The sequence below is a fragment of the Cuculus canorus genome, chromosome 6, assembly GCF_017976375.1.
Source record: "Cuculus canorus isolate bCucCan1 chromosome 6, bCucCan1.pri, whole genome shotgun sequence".
NCBI lineage: Eukaryota > Metazoa > Chordata > Aves > Cuculiformes > Cuculidae > Cuculus > Cuculus canorus.
The window spans coordinates 145123-169254 of record NC_071406.1 but is presented as its reverse complement, the minus strand read 5'-3'; the positions used below and the strand labels follow the sequence as shown (position 1 = coordinate 169254).

The 24132-nt window shown below is 41.0% G+C and overlaps 1 protein-coding gene across 1 annotated transcript in view; it reads right to left on the bottom strand.

Annotated features, from left to right (window-relative positions):
• Positions 1-24132, bottom strand: part of BAZ2B (bromodomain adjacent to zinc finger domain 2B) — a 111456-nt gene that overhangs the window by 70789 nt on the left and 16535 nt on the right. The window contains 1 exon segment of the mRNA XM_054069332.1: positions 13411-13457. The gene's annotated coding sequence lies outside the window, so the exon portion shown is untranslated.

Here is a 24132-nt window from a genome sequence, read left to right as displayed (position 1 = left end):
ATCTAATAGCAAATGCTAACTAGAAATATGGATATCAAATACAGGTCAAGCCGTAAATATGGGTACTGAAAAATAAATTTTAAAAAAAGAAAAATTAGAAATATTATTAAACAATACATAAAGTACCAGTGACCAAAGTACTGGAGTGTCTTTTATTGAGATTTCAAACATTGCCCAGGACAATTAAATCTATGGTCATACAGCAAATACAAATTCCTGATTGTTGGTTTTTTTTCCTAAAAAAAACCCAAAGGCTTTTCACAGTTCCTTGTGTTCTGCCATTCCTGCAAAGTGTAAGAATCACCTCAATACTGTACCGAGAAACCCAGGTATTAACCTCAAAGGACAGAGGTGAGCCTATCTAGAACTACTGCTTCATTCCGGGAGTTCCATTCTGAAAGAAGTTTTGATTTGAAACCTCATTGTTTACCCTATGATAAAGAAGTATAAAAGCAGTTAAGCCATGAAGGGTGCTTATGCTGACCCAAGTCAAACAATAATCCCTCCGCAGCCTCCAGTGAAGGCCAGCAAAACCAAGTCTGTGTTTTGCATCACACCTTGATATCAACAACACCACTGCTGCACAAACACAGATTGCTTCACAGCAGAAACTCTCACTTACACAGGCACATTGTGATAGGACTAGGGGGTGGCTATAAATTGGAAAGGACCACATTTAGACTAGACATTAAGAGAAAATTCTTTACAATGAGAGTGGTGAGGCACTGGAACAGATTGCTCAGGCAAGCTGTGGATGCCCCTTTCCTGGAAGTGTTCAAGGCCAGGTTAGACGGGCCTTCAGCACCCTGATCAAGTGGGAGGTCCCCCTGCCATGGGCAGGGGGGCTGGAATTGGATGGTCTTTAAGGTCCCTTCCAACCAAAACCATTCTATGATTCTATGAAAATAGGAAACACTGGTGAACATAAACACAATACCTAAATCCAGCATCATCTCCAGCTACACCCTGCAGCCACGCTTTTGCAGAGGATGAGCACCCTGCAGTCAGCTCTGTAAGGCATTAAACTTATACATTTCCCATGCAGCGTCAGGCTACCCTTCGCTTCCAGTAATTGTAGCTGGATTCCTGACACCAGCTGCATGGAGAAATAAGGAGGGGACAAACCAGACAATTCATTACTGAACAGAAATCATTTTCTGGGGTGGGACATGACATATTCTAGATAACTTTTTACTCAAGAAAAGTTAACAAGTTACTAAAAGTGACTTTCAGCTAAACTCGGAGAAAGGCACACTACAACCAATCCAGCTTTCCTCCTCACACTCGGGCTGTATCAAAAGCCTCAATACCTTTTACTACCAAGAGCCCTTCAAAGAACGGCCACCAAAGCAAGTCCTATTTGTGTCCCCATACGTGATGTCCTGACACATTCACAAGCCCCAGTATCATTCCTTCTCCACATCGGACACTGCACAAAGACCGTCCCTGGGTCCCACTGCTATAGAGTGCAACATGGGATGCTGAAACCCACCTCCACGATGGAAAACACTACAAAGTGTTAGAGACAGTTCATCTCATTTCAGCTATTCCTTGCCACTACAAAAACCCACCCTACAAATCTATGAAACCCACAAGCTGACGCAAAGTAATCTGCAACCTTATACCATTACAGCCCTGCTGAAGCAAAGGGAAAGGGGCTCTCTTTCCCAAGGGGAAAGGAAAGCAGCAATCTTCTCTTTGTTCTACCTCCTCCTTATTCTGGTCGCATACACTGGCCAAACTGCTCATCATTCCTTTTAACGGCCCCTTGGTCCTCACTGAATTATTCACCAAAAGCACGGACACTTCATCTATCAATCTGATCCTCAAAATAGTATCCTGGCATCGGAACAAACACAGTAGCTCCTACAGAGCCATCACTCAGGAAGAGCCAGCAATATTCACTACTATCAAACACATCTCTAACCAAGCCCTCATAAAAACTGAAGTGTTTCAAGGCATGGAAAAGTCACTCGAATACACAGCAAAACAGTTTGTTCTTTACATTATTACAGCACCCGAAAGCATTACCCATGTTGTCTTATTACTTAGGACTAATCACAGAACTATAAAAATCCCGAATTATAATTTATTTAGTAGCATTTCAAACATTTGCTAGTAGATTTCTACCTCATAAACTTTTTATATGGAATAAATTCTGGAAAAGCACAGAAATACACCCAAAATAAATAATTTCAGTGCACTATCATATTCTTGCATCAAAGTCTTCTCATATGTTCCCTCTCATTTTGAACACTGTGTTTATCAGAATGTCTTTATATTACAGAAACAGTAGTGCTAACTGGACACTTGGAAACAAAAGAAACTGAAGCACACCTGGACCTGAAAGAACCCTACTTTCAAAATATGTCATTCCATCATAAAGTTGATCTATCTTATGATAAACAGGTTGTCAATATTTTTCAGTATATCCCATTAAAATATAAAGAGTGACTGGAGTTTGATGAGATTTGAGACTGAGATGATGTTTGTTGCCATGTTCTATATACATTACTATCAGCCATTTTAAAAAGCTTTACAGAGACCAATGTCACACCTAAACTTTTTTTTTTCTGAGACGGTAAATTCAGTATTAACTGTTATTCATTCAAACTGAAGGTTTGGGGGAAAGGATCCCATAAGCAGCAAACATGGCAAAGAAATGTACAGAGAAGGAAAGTTAAACTGCTCATTTTCATAGAAATAATCACTGATTTACCATTTTATTGGAAAATTGAATTATAAAATTATATTGAAAATATGAATATTTTTCAAGAGTTTTTAAAGGTTACAATGCACATAAATACATATTTTTATCTGTCATCAGAACATACACAAACACACACGCACAGACCCTCTGAGAATACAATATTCATTTTGCTGCAGAAGAACAGACATTGCATAACAATGAGATTTGCTAATGAAATCAGCCATCAACCTGGAATACATATGTATTAAACTAAGACCTCCGTGTCATTTTCTTTTTGCATCATTTGTTCTTTCTTCCATTTTTCCTCGACCCGTCGGTGTCTTGTCCTCCTCCTGCTCTCACTGCTTCAAGCACAGCAACACTGCAAAATATTTTAACAACATACATACAACACTTTATTTCACAAAATTTATTTCCCTACTTACTGCTAAACGCGGATTCTAATTGCATGAGTTCTACTAGCATTGTTAACATAGCCTTGAAAGAAAAATCAATGGGTGCTAAGGAGACAAAGGGATGTCATTTCTTTCTGAAACAGCAGGACTATCTAATAAAAATGGGTGTCACTTGGCACAAACTGTACTTTTGCAGCTAAAGAAGCACACCAATTAATACAAGAATTTAATATGACTATTTTTTTTTAATCTTCTCTGTATTCATCTAGTTATTAAACAAGGAAGAGCATGTGGAACCTTTACATGAATAAAAGAGTAATTGCTTTGCATGAACAAGCAAAGTCATCACAAAAACAAGTAAAACAATTCAGCAAGGTCAGGAACACACATACAAACACACAGCATTTTTATCAGTTACACAAAACTACTGAAATGAGATGAAGACTGAATAGAATTCTTTATTCTGCTACTCGGAGCTAACCATAGCAATTAAAACACTAAATAGTATTTTAAAAGACACGTTTCTCTCATTATACTAATACCATATTTTTGTTTTGTGGGATATATGCTGCCTTATACTTCACAGATAAAAAGCAGCCTATTTACATCTCTAGCTCCAAGTGTATCCAAACCACGTTTTGAATACACCCCAAAACTATTCAAAGTAATACCACAGCTCACTACATTTTTCTACTGTTCTCATTTTAGAGCCTTTTAAATAAAAAAATACAAATACGATAGTGTTGCTATAATGCCACTATCAAGTTAACATTATTTTTTATAAGCTTCAAACTCCTACCAAAAAATAACAGAGAACAGTAGAAAATACATCTCCGCTGGCCTCTTTGGTAGGCTTGGGGTTTTCTGTTTGTGTGTGGGGTTTGTTTGCTTGTTTTTCTCTTTTCTTTTCCAACTAACACTCCAAAGTCCTAATACCAAAACGACAAATCGCCAATTAGTTAGCCACTCCTAGTGCACCAGAACTGCACAGAACTCCTTGGGAACAATGAAAGCCATGTGTAATTTATTTCCTCATTTTATCCCGAGGGTTTGAGGAAGCTATTCAGTTGTTCTATACCCATGACGGCCGTCACACCACCAAAGAAGCAGAAGGCACAGGAGACCACTGGAAAATAGAGGAGGAAAGTAACTCTCTGCAAATGGCATTACCCATCCCTGGAGCCAGGGATGTCGAATTGTCACTATACAGCCCAGGAAGAAGACCATCAAGACACTGGACATAATGAACTAGGTACGTAATTGAAAGCATAAACACTTCCGCAAATGCTCTTCATATGTGCTCCAATTCTTCCTTTTTAAGTTAACAATCACTTATGTCACTGAAAGCTTTGAAAGATGAAAGCCTATAACACACGGCCTTAATTTCCCTTCCATTTCTCTCAGTTTTAAAGCTATGTGGCTACATGATATAAACATCCCAGCATATGTCACATGAACTCTTATTAGTGCATTATGGTGTCTGAATAAAAAGACACATGAAGACTATTTTCAACCACATGGTATCAAAAACCACTTCCATTTCAATTACAAAGTATTCGTCCTTCTGCAAAAGAAGCCATCCATGCTACCTCTCAAAACGACAAACTGAGCAGGCAGAGGCACGGCTAATTACAGCTGGCTCACCTTTAAAAGACTACAACCTCTGGGGTCTGAAAGACAGAGACTCTTAACGCAACAGCCTTGACCCCTGAAAGTGCTGGGTCATTTTCTCCTGTGATGAACAGCAATTGCATTCTGTAACTCTAACCACTGCTGGAGAGTATGCCTGGCAGGCGATGACTGGGAAATGCCTGGACTTCTGACAATGACTTATCACTCAGTAATGTAGGTCAACTGTCCAACTAAGCACCTTCAACAAGATGTTATAGGCTCTTGAAGCCATATACTACAACAACTGACAGCAATGGTTTCATTAGGGACCAAATCAGTGTATATGGGACCTAGGGACATAGAGAACTGTTAAAGGGTTTAGTCTTAATTCCAACGATTAAATGAGAAAGACTCTGAGATATCCAAATCTACAGTACATACAAAACAGGTGTTTTGGTACACAACTGTTAGGACAGACGCATGGCTGCCGAGCACCCAGTACATGACATCAAACTTCACAACTTGCACAGCCTAGCACAGATCTTCCCTGACAGGAACACAGAAAGCAGTTACTCAATAGATAAAAGTGAATCCCTCATCCCACCAAAACAGATTCAACCTCAGAGAAGAACACAGATGAAATCATGCCAGTGGTACAGAATTAGCTGCTGCCAGGCGCTATGAGATACCTGAATTTTTACCAATAAAGTAAAAACATGAACTCAGAAATGAGACTGAATTTGTCAACCCTATTTATCCTCCCTGAAATAATCAGAAATAGCTTCTTCGATGAACAGTCAAAAATTATTGTATGTTTTGCTAGAACAAAGCAGACAGATACAGATGTCCTGAATATGAACACATTGCAAAAATTAACTCTGTCCAGTTTACTGCAGGCTTTGTTGCAATTTTAAAATCACATTCCAGAGAATGAGCAGTTTGCAGACCCAGTTTTAGTACTGTGCTGTACCTGTGGTCGTATCTATGCACACACACATGCCTTTATTGTCAGGTTAAAAGCCATTCCTGGCACCTCACACAGAAACTGCGAGGATCCTTCAAAGCTTATTACCTTAAAAATCTGGTGATGAAGCTGGCTTATGTTTTTTGATAATTAAATACCCCAAACTGTACTGAATTACAATGGCTACTATTTATCTACTTCCAGCGGACGGAAGTGGAGGACGATTTATTAATGCACAGAAGGAACTCCTGAACACTGGAAGGTCACAGACTATGGGCTGAGCTGCTAAGCAAAAACACCCATGATGTTCCAGAGCTGCCATTTTTCTTCCTTGACAAAGACTCCATCTGCCACAGAGCCATTTACAGCCTCCGAGTCAGAATATCAATGATTTCCAACCATTCTGCAAGCCTGCTTTCACCTTGACATCACCTCTGTAATACACTCAAGCAGATGATACATCGAAGCCTTCTGCAAGCTCTGAGCCCATACTTTATTCAGCTGACACGCATTTATGTCTTAGAACGCACCATTTCTTTACTTTCTTGGAGTTGTGCAAGAATATTAAAACTCGAAATTCTACACCCTTTTCACTGCTGTTTTCTTCTCCAAATAAAACCCACACCTAGTAAGATCCTGATCACAGATCACCATGCAGAATAAACCACCACAACTTCACTGAAATCAGCAAACCTGCACTCAGCTGTGCAGCTCTCAATGTATATGCAAACCGAGTTTAAAAAGAGATCCCAGACTTGAGCTGGGGAAAAAAAGGGAAGAGAATCCTGCCTTACTGAATGAATATCCGAAGGACTGGGTCCTCAGAGAAAACTATTACTCATGGATAGACAAAACCTATTTTCTTCTACGTATACATTCTTGTGCACACATACACACACTCTCCATCAAGTACGGACACATCATCAGGCTCACCACAACACGTCTTTAGTGAATGTATTTCTTGATAGCTACTTCTGCAGTCTTCAAATTCAGGTAGAAGTTGGTACTCCAGAGTATTTTTTAAATGTGCAAGCTTTCAGCTTGATTTTACAGTGAAACTGGAGCACAAGAGACCCAATTTCGATCACAAATATTCATGTAAACCCATATGATCCCACAATAAGATGTCCCAACTATTGCCATACAAACCTCTATATGTTAAACATAGAGGAGTAAAATATTTGAACACCACACAAAACTTGCAAGCAATTTTATGAAATTGTACTTTCTAACGCCTGTAAAGTACATATTTTACAATCTCAGCTTTACCTCCCATCCTTTCTTCTCACTGCCTATGCCTTTACTTCTTATAGTTATAGCAGTAACTGTCAGATGTTTGATGAATTGAATCTGCTCCAATTCCACAAGCTTTCTGCCTGCCACTCACTTTGTTCAGGCTGTTTTTAATATTCCAAACATAAACACAATTTAAGGCAAGAATAATTTTCTAAATCCACACGGAAAAGATGTCTCTTCATCCCCCAAAATCAATTGTCCCCAATAATCTCACTGGCTAAATTGGATGAGGACTCAGGCTGACTGCAGTGTGAAGCTGAACTCGGTAAGGCGCTGCCTTCGCGCCTGCCTTAGAAAGCGCAGGATCAGATATACAGGCATACATATCCAACATCTTTATTTCATGTCCAACCGGTATTCACCTGACACTCCCATATCACATCTCTCATCCAAAAAAGAACAAAACCAAACAAAAAAACACCCACAAAACCTGTTTGATGTCCCACCTGCTGTCAATATACATTTCAGTCACTTCTTATCTCCTCTGCAGTTCAACTGCCCCTACCCATCTCCTCATTACCACTAATTACTTTGGTTTTTCAGTGGTGTGAAAACAGGCTGGCAAACTGTATAACACAAGGGAGCACCTGCACACAATATTTTGTCAAGTTAAATATGGACCAGCACTTCATTGTTTGCTATTTTCTGTGCCTAAGGATCAAACCTGAAGAAGGGCACCATGCTTCATCCAAATTTAAGAAAATGTGCCCAAACTTGGGAAAACCAAGCCCAACAGAAAAGAGAAGGAATGCACCTTTGAGAAGAGGTACTACAATTAAGCAGAGCTAAGGAGGTGACCAAGATACGGTACTCGGACATGGCCAGATCCAGGAGACAGCACTACCCTAAGAAAGACATCACTGATGTTGTGGAAGGACAGTGGAAAGAGAGTTGATCACTGTTAGAGATCCAGTACCTCTCAGTCTTACAACGGCAGCTGTCTCACACCACATATCTGCTGCTAAAATATGTTACTATCTTTATCTTTCTCTTACTCAGGATCCCAAATGAGTATGGAGCCCTCCAGATGAGGCCTCACAAGGGCCAAAGGGCACAGCGGGAATCCCTTCGCTGGGACTGCTTCCTACACTCTTGCCAAGGTACCCCACAACACAGCTGGCCCCTCTGTAGCAAGCACACATGGCTGACCCCCGTCCAGCATGTGCTATAGCAAAGCCCCCAGGGCCTTTCTGCTACTGCCCACAACCTCTGCCGACAGGCAAAAATCTCTGAAAAAATCTCTTATTCTTATTCACCCACTGTTAAGATACATCAGTAACAGATTTATGGACTACCACAGCAACGGAGGAACGGAGCTACAACCACAAGGGAAGGGCAAGCCCTGGCCTCCTGCCTATGGTTCGATGCCGGAGAGGCATCAGACCGCACGCTGCTCCCAGCCATGGCGCTGCTGTTTCCACGTGAGCTTCTCACACAAAGCACATCTACGCTCTTCCAGTCGTCAAGTTAAAAATAAAAGAATTCTCAGTGTTTACTTAATTGAGGATCCCAGCCGCCTTCTCAGTGTTGCCTCTTTTGATTCCACTAGTTCAAGTTTCCTTTATCACCACAGGATTTGCTACTTACCTTAAAAAAATCAGAAAATAAATTAAATACAGCAAATTTATTTTTCCCGAAGGACCTTAAGGACTTTAAAAATATAATCAAATATCAAATCATTAACAGTAATACTATGAACTGTGATAACAGCAAATAAAAGCCCTGCGTACAACAATGCCTCCCTCCTCAAACTTGTAACCCTGACCCAGACCACACATTCTGGAGCCCTTCCACGGTGAACTGGTGATCTACTAAAAGCAGATTTCCAGCTGAAACAGGAATGCAAGTCTCGGATTAGCACCAGCATAGAAGTCCCTGAAGACTTAGATTCAAAAGGTAAGGTTGCATCACTTACGTGTGGAAAATTATCTTTTCAATCACTGACTAGAAAAGTTGTATTAACCTAAACATCTAAATTACAGAGCTACTGTACATGAAGAATTAAAAAAATATTTCTCATGTTCCATAAGCAGACAAAGCTTTGTATTTAAAATGCTGAGAACAGTTCTTCGCATAAGAAAGCCAAAGCAAACAAAGTGAAAACTCTTATCTAATTACAGGTACTTTGAAAGATTCTGAACTTTTGCAACTTTTGAAGCAACTGTAAACAACAAACACACATTTTGTGTAAATGAGTTGCTGCTGTTGCAAAGATAAAGCCAGCTGGTCTTAACAATACAGTTATACCACCAAAAATTCAATTTACATCTGAGCTCCTCCAGTTGCCATCTGTACAGTAAAGCTTAATAAACCACTTATTCCTCCTAACAGATGCTAATCATGGATTGACAATACATAATCAAAATCTGCTCTTTAACCCTTTCAGCAAATAACAATAATTAAATCTAGTTCACAACAACAGCATTAGAACAGCTGGGAGTAACTCTTGTAGAAGCTGTGTTGGGGTTGGGGGGTATTCCATCTTTTAAAACTGACTTCCTGTCAGTTGTATTCCTAAAATACAAGACATCAAATGCAGTCTCATAGTTGAAAAGACTAGTAGGTATCACACAGAGAAATACGTGGCTTATTAATCTTCCCATGAAACTTTCAATTATTTTGTAGTTTCACTTTCATAGTTGTTTTATCTAACATGATAGTTTGTTTTCTTTGATAAATAAATGTTAACATACACAAACAAGCAAGTATATACATGCAGATGCACAACAATCATATCTGCAGACAAATCAGCAACATACAGGAATAATACTTTTATTTCAATTTTAATGAGATTCTTTTCTAAAAATAGCTATGCAAAAATAAGTAAAGGCATAATTGCCTTCTACCTTTTATTTAAAATGTATAATTACTATAAGCACATAAAACTATTAAAATCATATTATTTTTAGTTTCTTAGTCAGTGTTAATTGTTGTTAGTATACTGAAGTAAAGATATAATTAAATCCGCAGGCGTTACACACTTACAAAGGAGGTAAATTCTCACCTTCTTTGCAGGTTGGGCTGTTCTGGAAGCTTTTTTATTTTTTCTGAGCTTGCTGAACATACATCCACCTACACTTTCAAAAACCAAACTGCTGCTTTTCAAATGCTGTCACTACAAGCAACAGACAGTGCATTATCATGGAACCACAGCATGGTTCAGTTCCAATCCATTATCAATACTTTCTCATCAGTTGCCAGTTCCCAGACTTCTTACTAACTCTCACCTACAGTTCAACAATCCCATTTCTGGTGCAATTCCTTTTGTTCTGAGACATGGCAGAACAAGTGATAAAGCACATGGTTTTAACAAAAAAGCAAGATGTTTGCCCAACTTGCCTGTTTCGCAAGTCTGTTGTGGTTTTATTTAGTTTGCAAACCAGCTGCTATTTACAGACACTTGAGTTTCATGTAAGGGAAGCAGTTTTCTTGGCTAGGAACATTTATTTTGTTGTTGTTCTCCTTCAAACTCCCAGTCATCAACTCAGAGCAGGCCAACGCATGCTTCGTTTCTGTGTAAAGAAAGCAGGTAGTTTTCAAAACCTGTCAAACCCTTACTCCTGCTCTCTGCAGAAAGCATCATTTACAGATCCTTTAACATCTTCCGTTGCTCAAAATATTGTTTTTCATCTCCACTCTGCCCTCCCCCCAAAAAAAATGGAAAAAACTGAAGTGTAGCTAAGATTTTTCTCCTGACTGCAGCACTCGACAGCTCTAATATTGCCGTAAAGGCAACGCCTCTCCTAAACACAGTTCATCATAAAAAAACCTCTTGGTCGAATTCTTAGGCCTCTCTACTCAAGTTTACCTTAACTCTCTAGAAAATTTTCTTCAGCCTTCTGCTCAGAGAGTATTTGCTGTAGATTAATGCACTGACCATCCACACAAAAATGTGAGAAGTGTCTAAGGATAGGTTTTTTCTCCTTTTTCAGAGATTTAACTCTCTTCACCCCTCAGAAAAGGTTTAGGTAACTTACAGTTGGCCATAAATGCACAGGCAGAATAAACTGGTACATAGTGTTAGTACAACACCTGGCCTTGAAAAGAAGCTTGTTGAGAGAGATCTACATGTGGCTATTACTTCCCTTGCATTTTTAAAGGCCTATGGGAAAAATTATCAAAAAGCACAGATCTTCCTATAAATTCCTCCTGTTAGTCTCCAATTGCACATTCAAAGGGAGAAAAGTTATGCATGCCAGCTTGCCCATTCATGGAGCATTTTTCTCTCATTCTATGGAGGAAGGCACTTCTGCGTTCAGTGTTCATCCCAACTGCTCCACGGTGACTGAGGTTGGCTGCAGCTGGCTAGCAGCTCCCCTTCCATGGCTGCAGGTCTGGGGAGAACTGCCCATCAACATAGGATCTAGACTGCTTTGTGGGCAATAACTCAAAACACTGAGGAGGAAGGAGCTCTCACGACACTTGTGTGCTCAGAAAAGTCATAGGGAAATTCTAAACTCGATCAATGGCTGTTTTCTTACTTCTGTGTACTTGTATTCTCAATGGGACTGCATCTCCTTCCCAAGGAAAAGGACTAATTCTGGGTTTTTTTAACACTATCTCTCAAGTTGGTAAGTTAGCAGGGTTCATTTTTAAAGCCCAAGGTACAGGTCATGTTTAAAACTAACTAGATACTATATCCCTACTCTCTTCTAGGAAGCTTCACCATCTTTCTTCTGGCACAGGGAGCCTGAGAAGGTGGCAGTCATTCAATTTCTGTACAACTCAGAAAAAAAACATTACTTCATTCACAAAAAGCAGATTTCAGCTTTTATGAAAAGACAGCTTTTAATTAAAGCCGGCTCAGCGTATAGAAGCTGGCAGTACACTCCTACACTACAGAAAGTTTCACAAGTTCTGATGCCTGCAATAAACTCTAAATCCTAAGTACGATCGTCTTATTTTTGTCTATTCTTGCAAACTCCCTAGTTGTGCATTTTTTTGCTTTTAAATTGGCTCAGATTGCTGCTCCTCACTTTCAAAAAGCAGCTACTTTCCCTCCTACCCTGACCAGCCCCCAGATCCCTGTCTGCTCAGCAAGGTGTTCACTGGAAAACTGTTCTTTCGACCTTTAATTCACTTGATCCCTCCTACAGGACGGATCTGCTCTCACCACACAAACCTGTTTGTTCTTCGTACTCAGCAGATGCTGGTGCTCTCTCCGTGCCTGTAAATACCGTATTAAGTCACAAGCAGTGGGTTCAACAGCTTCTCTTTCCGTGTTGTACAGAGCATGCTACTGTACACTTTAAGTACTTCTAAAACTTGAGGCATTTACATTTAATCTTAAAAATTATTTTAATCAGCATGCAAGAAGGAATGATTTGGCTTTTTTTTTTTTCTATTGTCAGTGAAAATTTTATCTTTACTCGTTGCAAAGTTACCTCTGAAGGCATGAAGGTCGCTACTGAAACACAAAACTCCAGTGTATCACCCAATATCGTGCCTGCAACCTAAACAAGGCTCTTGTTAACCAACATATCCCACTACTGGTCATAAACTTAAAATAAGTATTTGCAAATTTGCATGTTCCATTTGCTATTTTATATATGTAAATACATATTTTTATATGTAAATACATCTATATAGGGTGTATTATCAGAAGTGCATGAAGAATTTATATGAGGACCACCAAAACAACAAACTTGTAAAATGCCTTCAAACCTACTTCAGATTTTCCTCTCTTCCTTTACATACCTGACAGACAGACAGTAAGTATGATAAAAGTTCAAAAGTGTGTATGAAAGCTGCATTTGTGAGCCAGGCCAAGCTGGCCAGGCTTTCTGTTTAAATATCTCTCTATTCTAGTTTTCACTGTTACCTTTGTCTAAAGCAAAGTAGTGGACTAAGTTGCAGTCTCTTTGTTCTAGTTAACCTGAAAAAGACTAAGCAAACTGAGAGGAGTGGAAAAGTCTTCATTTCCTAACAAGTCCAGTAAACTATCGACAGCACAAGATAATTCATGCTCATCATGTCTTCTGACTATTCAAAACTCTTTTCGAAGTTGCTAAAATTGATTCTGGAATCAAAAACTCTTCAGCACAATCTCTGAATTAATTTTCGGTATTCCCTAAGCTGTACAATGTCAGACACCAGAACAATGAAAGGCACACTGACAATGTGCAACACACTGCAATTATGGCCTATCAGACTTATATTTCAAGCTTACATACAAAGAAACCCAGAAAGAATAACAAGTGTTACCGTGGACATTAATTGTCACAGACAGACTCAAGGGCTCAGCCTGAAGGCACAGAATAACGGCGCATGTGGACTGAGCATCCAGAAGTCTTGGCTAGACCTGTGCTTAAAGTCCTGCTGGAACAAGGGCCTGGGCGCAGAACTCAGCACTGAGCCATAAAGAACATGACATCTGCTTTTTCATGATTCACATCTCTCTGAAAATTATCAGAATGCCTACTGCCACAACTTACTCACTGTGATGAGTGTGGTCAGTCCTGCAGCATCACTGTTTCGCAGCCTGCAAAGAGAAACGATGATGAGCTCAGCCGTCCTCTCGCCAGGTCACTGTCACACGGACAGACCCATCGAACACAACAGTAACATTCCTTCAGAGTGTCTGTGAGGTATTTCCAGCACATTGAGAACACCGTAGTGGTTTCCCACACCAGAGAGGAAGCCATGGACACAGACACGCTTCAGCCAGACGTCAGGTACCAGCACATCGTGTGTGCACCCACCAGTCAAACACGTGGACATTCTGCCCTTGCTGAACTGTGAACAACACAGCACAACACGTTCCCCTGTCATGTACACAGTGAGTCAGAGGCATCTTGTAGTTAGAATGCCAGACGCAATCTGGCCTCCCAGAAATCAGCTGGAACATTCAAAGTTGTTTATAGGAACCAGTTTCATTCCATTACCAATGTGTGGTAGTGTGAGGATTTCAAATTCTCCTCACACTATGAGAGCCCAGAAGCATCTCTCTGTCACTACAAAATCCACACATATTTCAATGAAAATTTAAAACAAAAAAGATTTTGAACACTTGCTTGGATTGGTTTCATCCAGGATTCCCCCTCCCTCCACAGGCTGTACACAAAACAGTGCAACAGAGGCAACACTTGGAATAGAACCAGGTCAGGAAAGTGTTACTTGCAGCAGAAGGTTACTTGTAGCAGAAATCTGGTAGCAGTATGGGTTTCTAGTAATTTTTTTTTCATTGAATAGTAGTGAAGAGTTCCTGAAATATTACATTTCAATCTTTAAAAAATAAGAGGGTCATTTCTTAATCCCTTTCTTGAAATACTTAACAGAAATACAGCACCACAGCCTCCATTAAAATATCACATGCTACTGCACAAGTCGCCCAGCATGAATGTACAGGTGTCACATACGTTTGTCAGGCTAAATAAAAAGCCTTTATTCAGCAGGAATATATATACTAGCAGTATATTCAAAATTACAGCTAATAAAACCAGTGCTAGTGTTGAATTCACCTAATGCAGTGATCAAATGTTCTTTCTCCGAAAGAGTGTTGACTGCACAGTGAAGATTTTAGCAAAGGTCCAAACCCAAGCATTTTACATATTGGGAAAGTAAATCTATCCAGATCCATGTACACAAACTGACTCACTATCTTTTCATAAGCCAAAACAAACTTCAGTTGGGCAATTTCGTATCACACACAAGTGACTGATAAACATCCTGTGTATCTAATACTCTCCAAGTTGGGAGGGGAAAAAAGTGCATCTTGATGCAATTGCTGTAAACCTGAGCAAATAAATTCATTTTCTAACAACAAAAACAGATTTCTCTATTATATTTATGTAAGAATAAACCTAACTTTCCATTTCTTACTCGGGTAAAGAAAAAAATGCCAACACAATGCAACGTGCACAAAGGGTATCACATGCTACCCTGGTTCACTCTCCCATATGTTGTACATACAATAAACAAATTACCAAGTTAACCACAGCCCATTGTCACTATTGATCAATAAAGAAAAGCTTATTTAATGCTGGTCTTGTGTAACCGAGGTTGTTTATTCCCTTTCCAGATACTAAAGTTTTAATTCTTCAGAGCTTCACTGACTTGCTACCTCAACACATCAGCAGCACAAGCCACTATCAGTAAATCAGTGCTCCAAGACCTCTCAAAGAGGCAGAGCAACGACTGTCCCTTTGAAAGGGAGAGGAAACCTGCCCATTCAGGCCATCCCTCCCTCCACACCCTGCCCTCCTCATCATCACAGAAACATTACAGGCTCACCTGTGGTCATGGACTGGAATTTGCCACATGGATATTTCTTAAAGCTAATCCTGTTCAGATACAGAGCTAACCTTGCCCGGTATTCACTTCATTCTTAACATAACTCTATAAAAACTCTCTTTTGTTTTTAACAAGATGGTCACCAGTGGAAAATGGAAAAGTCCCAGGGATTAATTTATGCTTTCAGTTTGTTCTGTATTTCTGTCACGAGATTAAAACGATGCTACATAAAATGCATTCATTACTCTGCTACTTCAAAACTCTAATTTTCAGTTTTAAAAATACTCCACAATGGTTACAGTGTTTCCTTAAACACATTGTCATGAAAGCACAATGAATGGCTTCGAGTTGTGTCACCACTGTGTCATCAAGTGTTATTTATTCATTCAGTTTCTGTACCATTTCTGTAGGAACTCTGGATCTACCCTCCTGTCCTTACCTCGGCAAATCTTGGCACACACTGTCCATTTCAGGAATAGAATTTTACCTGCCTATAACAAGTTCACAAAAATAATACTCCTTATCTCCCTTCACCACAGTTCCAGAAAAGATACTCAAGTAACTCTAACAATTATTTTATTTTCAACACAAGAGCTTTACACTTGCTATCACCCGTACAGCTCACCTACGTGGGAGACACACCTCACACAAAGAACTAGCTTGGCTTGACTTTACAAGTGACTTGAAGTTACACATGAAGCAGAATTCAGATTTTCCCCTTTCTAGCACTTTGTACCTGGTCTACCCAGGAGTGTTAAAAAATGATTATCAGTGGGGCAATCCAGTTATTTCTCACTTTTTCTTGGAAAACTCTAAATAATATACCTGCTTTGCTCAAAAGCAATCACTCTTAACCGTCCAGGTAAACTCAGTTGTGCATTTCCTCCCAAAGGGAAGCTGTACTCGGCAGTAAGACAATGTTTTGGTTAACATCCCAATACCTAACTAGACATCTACATATCGTAAGTAAACACATAAGGAAGGGGTGGAGAAAAGGTACAGGACTTAAATATCAAAACAAACATTAAATAACGCGATGTAAGGCATGTGCACACAATGGGGGGGGAGGGGGAGTCAGCCCAAACAAATGAAAGTATTCAGGTGGAAATGACATCCCCTCCTTTGACGCTGTGGAGTTGCACTACTGGACAGACATCTACCACACAGTTCTACTCTCCGTTCTGCAGCGTCTGCAGGTCCAAGTCCATCACCAGCACACTGACCAGCAACTGAACCTATCGCAGCAAATGCACGTGTGACTCACCTCCTCTACAGTCCATCCTCACATCTCCTTTACTCAAAGCTGAACTGGTGTTGGCTGACCACGCAAGGGCTGGCACCGTGGGTATAAAATTAACATACAAAAACATTTCATAGAAGAAAACTCAAGAAAATAGTCACATTTCTATGTTTACTGAGGGTTTTAAAAACAAAGTAAAAGAAAGAAAACAACTTAAGTCATCTTCTACAGAAAGACCCAACTTGTGCTTATATGGTAAAACTAGAGACTGAGGCTTGCAAAATCAGTTTGCCGCAGATGTACAGGTACCAAGACTGACATTGTAACATTTTGAATCTAAAAACAAAGGAAGTACCTAATTTTATAAATCAGATGTTCCTTATGTGTTTCAGTTCTTCTCCCTGATCAAATGCATAATACCGGCTGGTTTTGACCCCAGCATCCAAAGCACAGATCAAACAGGAGCCTTGAGTATCCAAATGCTACACTAAGTGGATAACTAAGCGAGAGCTCAACAGCAAAGATAGGATTCGGCATGAACTGAAGGAAGTTACACAACCCCAACTTCTCTATGCAGTATTAAATAGGATCACAGAATATTGATTCAGACTAAATATTCTCTTCCCTGATACAACTGTGCATACACACAAACAAGGAAAACTCAGGATTTACCGTTTAATTGTGCACTAACAGAAGTCCTTGCAAGTAGCTTCTTCTTCCCCCTTTTTCTACTCACACTCCGCTATCAAAGCCTAACAGAAGAGAGTTTTATTGTGGTTTACTTTTTTGTATTTGTTTTAGAATGGATTATTAGAATAAGTAGAACAAAGTCCTAATGCCATTTGAGAATAAAAGCCCAGGAACGGCCAACGTTCCACAAGCAACAGTGACAGGTGGAAGATGGACATTTGGAAAAACAAACAAACAAAACAAAACAAAAGAAAACACAGAGTGCGTGGAAGAGGAGATTGTAAACTTTCTTTTCTGTTCATATGCCCCGGCATCAGCCTGGCACGGGCAGAGTGCCTCCCCTGGCTGCACTGCACTGCTGACACACAGCTGTAACAGCAGCTTTGCACTGTAAGAATAAGTGATAACAGGGACAGGAACACTGTCTTGTTCTTTATTTTCAGATTTCATTACTAACTAGGTAATTTTAAAGTAACCTTATCTTTTTTTCCCTGCATTATTTCCTTATTGTGTACAAAGTAAAGAAAAAGGCAGTTTCCTGTGCTTAATATTAGCACATAAATGGAGCTAATTGAGGTTTGACCTAAGTGGGAAGGCAGGGTGGGGCATATTCTCACCTTTGTTGCTGTTATCGCCTTGCACGACGGCTTTTGAAGCAAGATGAGTAACTGGTTTACACCTGGCACAGGCATCTCCTCAATTAAATCAAAACCTAGAATCTGAAAGCCCTGCAAAATGCAGGAAACACTGCGCCATTTCCAGAAAGCCGCCAGGCAAGACCTTTTCTTTCTCAATTGCGACTTCTTTCCCAATGCAAACACATTACAAAAGACAGGCCTGTCTTGAAAATTGACTCAGTGCCTTTTTTAATTAGATTGCGAACAAAAGTTGAAAGAACAGGAGTTTAAGTTACACTCTTCCTGGGTTTCATCAGGACTTGTCCGCTCTGGAAGTTCACTGTGACGGGAGAGCTAACACAATTATGGCACTAGAAAAGACTGGAAAAGTGAGATTAGGGAAACTTTGTCAAGCTGTTCCATAAGTCTTAGTATTCATAACTAGTGCTTCTTGAAAACCTAATAGAATCCCAGCACGTTTTGAGTTGGAAGGGCCCTATGGAGCTCACGGCATCCCACATTCCTGCTACAGCAGGGCCCCCTACAGCAACTGCACAGGAGCAAGGCCAGGTGGGTTTGAGTATCACCAGAGGAGACTCCACACCCTCCCTGGGCAGCCTGTTCCAGGGCGCCATCACCCACACAGGAAAGAAGCTTTCCCTCACGTCAGGTGGAGCTTTGGGTACTCCAGTTTGAGTCTGGTGCCCCTTGTGCCGTTGCTTGGCGCCAGTGAACAGAGTCCAGCTCCATCCTTCTGTTCCCTGCCCATCAGATCAGCTCTAACGGGATCCCTTCTCAGTCTGCTGTTCTGCAGCTGCGACAGACCCAGAGCTCTCAGCCTTTCCTCATGAGAGAGATGCTCCAGTCCCCTCATCTCCATGGCCTCTGCTGGAATCCCTCGTTATTTTTTATCTTTCTGGAGCTGGGGAGCCCAGAGCTGGACAGGGGACTCAGAGGGAGAAGCAGAAGTGGCAGGGGAAGAACCTCATTTCCAACACAATGACAGTGTTAGAGGTGTTGTTTGAAAACCCACTGAGGGAGCACTTGATACCCTCATCCATATCACAGATATTAAACACAACCAGCCCAAACATGGAGTCCCAGGGAACACCAACTGTGGTTGGTCTCCAACTGGACTTAACTCCAGTTTACCACAACTCTTCAGGCCCGGCCCTCCATCCCATTTTTTAGCCAGCAGAGCTTTGCTTGTAGAATCCATGAGCAGCCAGCTTCTCCAGGAGAACGCTCTTGGAGACAGTGACAAAGGCTTTGCTAAAGTCCAGGTAGGCAGTATCCACAGCCCTTCCCTCATCCACTAATTGGGTCACCTGGTGATCAGAGAAGACGATCAGGTTGGTCAAGCAGGACCTGCCTCTCCTAAACCCACTGTGATCAAGTAAACACCTTCTAGACACAGCCTTTATTATTCTCTGAATTGTTACGCTTCTCCCTAAGTCTTCATTAATTTAAATTAGCTCGTTTGACCATTCTCAAAGATGTAAAAATATTATTATTACTTCTCTTACTGAACAATCGCATGTGATCAGATTTCCAAAGGCTGAAAATCTCTACATACAGTGCAAAGAACAAAGAGGATTCCCCTTTGTTCTTATTTCTCTTTCAGTGCAGCAGGCCACAACAGAGGAACTACTGATCTGAGGTTTTATTTAGCTCAGCAGTCTTAAAAAAGAAATAATTTCTAAGTCTTTTCTGCATTTTCCAGGTGAAACTGTGTGTCTGAGAAACATGCCCATTTTGTAGCATCATTATCCATTTTGTAGCATCATTATCCTCTCACTGAGAGAGAATTCAAGCTAAAAAGTGAAGAAGTTCTGAATGTTGAGGTATGGCTTTCATTCACAGTGCTGAGCACTTCACTCAGCCTGACAAGATGAGATTCCCAACTCAGCTACTAAGGAAAAAAATCCCATTGGAAGAAACAAAAGCTTTGAGGATGTTCAGAGCTCTGTCAGCACATCAGACACTGTCGGGCCATGAACCACATTTAGACTTTCCACTGCTGTGAGGGATGACAGCAATGATGTCAGTGTGACAAGGAAGCCTACACCACCATTAGGTGTTCTGATCAAGATTCAAGACTTGTGAGAAAATGATCTTTTGGCAAAGCCTGTCTAAAAGCGACGAAAGGTTTTTGCATCACTCAGTGAGTTTCCACTGACTCCCACACCCTACAGATGTGACAGAATTTCTCTCTGACTCAGCACTTAGGAGCACGGCAAGCACATCATGAATTACAAGTTTTGTAGTTCCATGTAACTTCCCTGTGTGTCACTTCAACACACCTGATAAACACAGATGATGTCAAGGCCACTTTCCAACAAGCAGGCACACGTCCCACTCCACCTCCCCAGAATGAACTGGAGACAGGATGCTGTCAGTAAACACACAATGCCAGTCCTCTTCAACACCAGTGGTGACGAAAGAAAAAGGTGAGAAGAACGAAGTCTTTCATCTTGTGAAGGAAGCATCATTTGACCCTTTAACATCCATTTGGAGCTGCACAAGAGAAAGTTGAACATTGCTGCATCAATTGATCCTCAGCTCCTGTTCAAAAGCTGACCCTGCCCGGCGACTGCCTGTGTGCCCCACAGTGCTGTAAGCTCTAGCGAACAGGGAGGGAGCAGGACACAACTCCAGCACTCCTGTAGCTGCTCCTGCCTGCCAAAGACAGTAATCGTGTGGCGCATTGCTCCACCAGCAGAAAGGCCCCTCACACGCAAAACTCCACTGCATTTCACGTCACCCAGGAAAATGGGCACAGCACCAAGAATGGTAATCACATGGGCAAGCACAGCTGGGGAAAAAAAGAGAACGCAGGGGTGGAAAGACAGCCAAGGGAAGAAAATCAGAAAACAAACCTATGAGAAAGGAAAAACGGCTTTTTTTTTAATTAATAAATTGAATTTGTTTTGAAAAACAAAACCACAATACAAGGGAAAAAGGGAAAAAGCGTAGAAGAACGAAGTCACAATTCTGCACATTATTATTATTATTAGAACTGTGAATACAAACAGTTTGAAGGTTTTTTTAATTGTGGCACATTCTCACCACTGAAATATGTACCCGTACTGGGTATGTTTACTATTGCAGTCAGTACAAAGCTGAGACACCCTATTTAAAATGTCAGCAAGCAACTTTTCTTTTTTAAGTCTCCCGGCACTGAAATCTCCAGACAACACATGGTGAGATGAGGAGTGATAGATTTTATTTGATATATTTGATTCCAAATTAAATCATATGAAGCACATAAGCAAATACCAAGAGTTTTATTCCGCAAACTGTAACAAGAAGCTACTTCTTTCCATGTGAAGATCTTACTCCCCGGGTCCTTAACAAAGCAGAATCATAGAATCACTAGGTTGGAAGGGACCCACTGGGTCATCGAGTCTAACCATTCCTAACAATCCCTAAACCATGCTCCTCAGCACCTTGTCCACAGGTCCCTTAAACACCTCCAGGGAGGTGACGCAACCACCTCCCTGGGCAGCCTGTTCCAGTACCCAATGACCCTTTCCGTGAAAAATTTTTTCCTGATGTTCAGTCTGAACCTCCCCTGATGGAGCTGGAGGCCATTCCCCCTTGTCCTGTCCCCTGTCACTTGGGAGAAGAGACCAGCTCCCTCCTCTCCGCAACCTCCTTTCAGGCAGTTGTAGAGAGCAATAAGGTCTCCCCTCAGTCTTCTCTTCTCCAGGCTAAACAACCCCAGCTCTCTCAGCCGCTCCTCGTAAGACTTGTTCTCCAGCCCCTTCACCAGCTTCACTGCTCTTCTCTGGACACGCTCCAGAGCCTCAACATCCTTCTTGTGGTGAAGGGCCCAGAACTGAACACAGTACTCAAGGTGCGGTCTCACCAGTGCAGTGCAGAGTACAGAGGGAGAATCCCCTCCCTGGGCGCACTGGTCATGCCGTTTCTGATACAAGCCAAGATGCAACTGGCCTTCGTGGCCACCTGGGCACACTGCCGGCTCATGTTCAGTCAGCTGTCAACCAACACCTCCAGTAAGTAGTTTGATCTCTAAAATTTGAAATTTGGGCTCCCTCTGATGTGAAGAACAGCCTGTCTATTCTCTAATGAAAGCAATTACCAAATGCAAGATTAAAGCACTTTAACCAAATGAAATTGGAAATGAATTGGTTATTGAGAATGGCTACATTTTAAAATCCTTTGCATCAGATCTTGTCTGTCTGTATTTTCACATAAATGACAAAAACATTGCCCTGACTGTTAGCAAAACCAATTAATCAAACTTGTTTACAAAAAATACATACATATACATACACACACACATACATACATACATACATACACCTACCTCACTGAAACACCCACAGAATCACAGAACAGTTTGGGTTGGAAGGGACCTCAAAGCCCTTCCAGTCCCAGCCCCTGCCATGGGCAGGGACACCTTCCAGTGGATCAGGGGCTCCAAGCCCCATCCAACCTGGCCTGGAACCCCTCCAGGTATGGGGCAGCCACCACTGCTCTGGGCACCCTGGGCCAGGGCCTCCCCACCCTCACGGTGAAAAATTTTTCCTCGTATCTAATTTGTCCCTGCACTACAAACTGCCTGCCACTTAGAGCCAGAGATCCTGAGGAAACAACCACCATTCCTGTGACACTGAAAAATTAACTCAGACCTAATGTAGAAGTGGTATTTGGGAGCCAGAAACACTGCTACTTTTTAGTTACCTGCAACTGCTCTTCTGATGTGCAATACGTATAAAAAAAAAAAAAATCAGACTTAATACACAAGAAATTCCATCATCTGAATCAGGGAGGACATAACATATTTTCATCAAACAGAAGTCACAAACAGAAATTGGGGCGGCATGGGAAATTTCTGTGCCACATATTTGAAAGCTTATTTGGCAGAGGAGTACTGGGACCCAAGAACAAAAGCACTTACAGAAAAAATAATCCCATATAATGCTAAGATCACTCCATTTATTATCTCACATTACATAGATTGTATAGGCACATGAGTAAAGAAAAAAAAAAACAGGAACAGATTGAACAAATTTAGCAACAGGAGCATTATAGAAAAAGAGACAGTTTTCCCACACAAATATACATTAAGGAATAGCAATAATCTATTGTGATTCTAATTCACTCTTGGCCTACAGAACATTCCCTCTCTGCTCGCAGAGTATTCTCGCAGAATATTCCTTTATTAAACATAGCTCCTTTGTTCTTCCCAAAAAAATGACCATTATTTCTGTTCAATTTTATCCCTGCTTAAACAACATATATCCGTAGCCTCACTTGGTAAATTCAAAGCATTGTTGTGAGGAAAAGCAACAAAAAGAACACACATTTAAGCTCAGCTTTCACTGTACTCTACCACGGGGTTCATCACAAAGTTACCAGGATCACCTGTGTTGACATCCTGTCACAATTTGCTAGTACAACAGGACATGAAAAGTTGTTTGATAATCTCCACTTTTGCTCCTTTCCTCAAGGCACACGTTTAAGAAGCTCTCCTCTCTCAGGATATTGTGCATCAACTGCCAAAACAGCACAAGCTAAAAAAAAAAATGCAGTGCAACAAACAGTTATCTTTTTAAAGACCACACTGAGTGGAATCTATTTTAATCCTTATGCATCTCATTCCAATAAAACTTTAAAACATCAGATTTTTAGAATACGTTACTTGAAGTCTGTAGCGATACTCTACTCTTACCAGCCAAACCTTGAGACTGCACACGCCTCTAGTATATTTTGGACATAAAAGTAGTTTAAACATTTCACCAAAACATCCTAAAACACAAAACGTGACAGTGAGAAACACAGAGCTGTTGAGACTGAAAAGGAAGTCATCTCATCAAACCCCCAGCTCAGAGCCACCCAAACCCGGTTGCCCAGGACCGTGTCCAGACAAATCCAGAGTACCTCCAAGCGTGAAGACTCCACAGCCTACCTGGCCAATCTGTGCCAGGACTCAGTCACCCTCAAAGTGACAGAGTGTTTGCTGGTGTTCAGAGGGAAACACCCATGTTTCCATTCGTGCCCACCACCCCTCGCCCTGTCACTAGCACCTCTGAGAAGAGCCTGGCTCCTCCTCTTGGCAGCTTCCCTCCAGCTCTTTGAAAACACTGGTGAGATCCCCCTCGATGGTTACTTAAACCATTCAATATATATTAAATTCACTGTCTGATCATCATTCTAGTACTAGGGTGGTGCAAAAGTAATCAGTTTTTGTCACTGTAAGCTATGGCGCTCATTTCTAATTAAACTCCTATCTACCTGTGTCTGTGCAGCACACCACATTACAGCACAAAATTGGCTCTACTGATTTATGTCGGTGGGTTTGGTTTCACTGTTCATATTTACATCCCAAGGGGACTTAAAGCAGCAGA